Raw genomic sequence first — 3,348 nt, forward strand, 5'->3', positions numbered from 1 at the left:
ATGGGCTCCACCACAGAGCGGGAGATGTCCTGGTAGGCCTGTATGCTGTAGCCGTGGATGGAGACAGGCTCATCCTGCTGACGCGCGTCCACTGAAGAGACTGAGACTGCTGGATGTCAGGAAGGACAGCAGTGTTCTTCAAGTAGCGTTCTTCCAAACCCGTGGGCCTTTGAGCTTTGGCAGAGATGCAGCTGTAAGTGTGATCTAACCTGTCCAGCGTTACAGCTGCCAGCGTATGGAAATGTATTTAAAATACAAATACAAAATACTGTCTGAAAAAATGTATTCAAATACAGTATTTTGTATTTTGAAAATACACAAAATACATGTGAAATTGGCCATCCAGTGCAGGTATAGGTCACAGTGAATGAAGAAACTACATTGGCCTACTGACTTTTCATTCCTAACCACATCTCTGCCCTTTCTTTCTTTCTTTCTTTCTTTCTTTCTTTCTTTCTTTCTTTCTTTCTTTCTTTCTTTCTTTCTTTCAGTTACAAATAAACTTATGCAAAATAGCAGCCATTTATATACTTACTTCTGGTTACAATGTAGTCTATTACTTGTGCACTGCATGTAAAACTGGGGGAACCTTTTCTGCTATCTAGCAAAGAATATGGATGGGCGATATGACCAAAATCTCAATTTTACTTCACAGTAACAATATCATGGTTTCACAATTCTCAATATCAGTTTTGATTCCACAGCATACACTAAAGGTCAAACTCTTTTGAGTTTTTTTTTTAAAGTTTATTTGTTTCTATAAGTTTATTAAAATTAGAAAGTGTATCTAAAATTTAAAATTAGTATTAAAACTAGATGTACCGCATGGCGGTACAAAATATGACCGCCGCTCAGGCCTGCACTGGCTTTCCACAAAAATAAATGACGTGGAGCAATTTGGCTGTATTGCGTGTTTATGTATATACCTAAAAAAAGTAGTAGTATGTGCATGTCTGTCTGTGTGTGTGTGTATGTGTGTGTGTTTGTGTATGTGTGTGTCTGTGTGTGTCTGTGCGTGTATGTATGCGTGCGTACATGTGTGTGCGCGTGTGTGTTTGTGTGTGTGTGTCTGTGCATGTGGATTTGTATGTGTGTGTATGGGTGTGTGTCTGTGCGTGTGGATGTCAGTGTGTGTGCATGCTTGCGTTTGTTTGTATTCCTGCATGTGTGTGTGTGACAGTTAGGGTTGCCAACTTCAGAAAAGGAAAATGCGGGACAATCGTGGTTATTTATAGGAAAATGAGGGACACTCAAAATATTTGTACTGTATCACACAATGTACGTCATTTCAGTGTCTGCAGTTAAGTTTGTGTTTAAAAGGTTATCAGACATAAACACATTTGTATTGCTTAACCTATTTATGTATTTAATTCTAAAAATAATTTTAATGTCATACATGAAAAAAGTCACATTACAAACAAACCATAGTTCAAAATAACAGCATTTATCTAAAATAGAAAGCTTTTTTAACATTATACACTAGGCTTACAGTTCAAAAGTTTGGGGTTAGTAAGATTATTTTTTGGGAAAAAAAATAAAGAAAGTAATTGCCTACTTTTATTCAGCAAGGATGCATTACATTTATCAAAAGTGACAGTTAAGATAATGTTACAAAAGCTTTCTATGTACTTTCTAAAAGCTTTAAAACATTAATAATAATCAGAATGTTTTTTGAGCATATTATTCCCTCAGGTAGATTACATGTTTTCTTGCGTGGCTGGATGTTAGACTCATGAACAATAATCACGTTGTTTGCATTCGCCAAAATTGATTCGTCAAATCAAAACGTGGACAGTGAAAGGAAATTACCGTTAGCGCGAGACGAGTCCGGCTTGAAGTGGAAGCGACCAGACGGCAGAGGATGTTCGCAAATCAAACAATGATTTGTCTCAAAACAGTGATTAAAAAAAGCTGTGATTGGATGATGACAGGTGTCGGTGATCATTCTCAAGTGTCGTGGTCAGCACTGCTGCTGTTGCTGTTGTATCAGTCAGTGGTTTATCAGCTTGTCAAAAAACGGGACACGGGAGGTCACGCACGGGACAAATAAATTAGGCCCAAAATACGGGACGTCCCGCCTAATTCGGGACAGTTGGCAACCTTAGTGACAGTATCATCCTAAACCAGCAACCCTTCGCTCAACACCACCATCTACAGGCCGATGAGTGTACAGTCACTAAATGTGCACATAAATGAATTTATTTTATACCCCCCCATGGATGAAATTCTACGAAACTTAGCATACCCCCAGAGGATGTCAAGTTAATCATACACATGAAATATGGTGCAGTTCTGAACATCTCAACTGAAGATAGGGGCGATTAAAGCAGAATAATATTGCATTTTCATTTTTTATGGGAGGGGCGCAAATCACAAATGAGTGATTATGGGCTAGGTTGATGTGGGCCCTTAAGAGCAACATACCATAAAAATGTCTTCATCCTCGGTGCCACGGTTCAGGTAGTTATTTAGGAAAAACTGCATTTTTTGGGTTTGGGGGGGCCCAGCGCGGGGGGGGAGTGGCCCCCGGGGACCAAACGAAATTTTTCCGTAAAAGTCTAGTGGGGCTACATGCCCACCAAATTTTATGTTCCCCGGTGTTTCGGTGTCCCTGGTATCGTTGATGAAAAAATTCAGTAGATGACGGGAAAAAAAAAACAAAAAACTTTGACAATCGATTATGGGCTAGGTTGATGTGGGCCCTTAAGACCAACATACCATAAAAATTTCTTCATCCTCGGTGCCACGGTTCAGGTAGTTATTTAGGAAAAACTGAATTTTTTGGGTTTGGGGGGGCCCAGCGCGGGGGGGGAGTGGCCCCCGGGGACCAAACGAAATTTTTCCGTAAAAGTCTAGTGGGGCTACATGCCCACCAAATTTCATGTTCCCCGGTGTTTCGGTGTCCCTGGTATCGTTGACGAAAAATTCAGTAGATGACGAAAAAAAAAAAAAAAAAAACTTTGACAATCCCTATATGACCGCTTTCGCTAGCTACGCTAGCGGCGGTCATAATTAGAATTCATTTGACACTTTACCCCTTTTTGATTATTATTTTTTATGGACAATAAAACTAAAAGCTGAAGATTTTTGTGGAGTATCATTCCTCAGTGCTTCTTTTTCCACTACAATGTTCCAATAATTCCTGCCCACTAAGTTCCTGCCCACAGATATTTGCTTACCCCACAAATAGGCCCATCTACGTAAATGATTTAGAAAAAGTTCCATCAATTCAAACTTTATATCATCGATATGATATGTAGTGTCATATCACCCAGCCCTAACATGTAGTAATGCTTTAAACACATTTGACAAGTTGATAAAAATCAACTATTCTTTCTTTTCTTCTTT

This window comes from Abramis brama, assembly GCF_963993115.1.
Source record: "Abramis brama genome assembly, chromosome: 9".
Lineage (NCBI taxonomy): Eukaryota > Metazoa > Chordata > Actinopteri > Cypriniformes > Leuciscidae > Abramis > Abramis brama.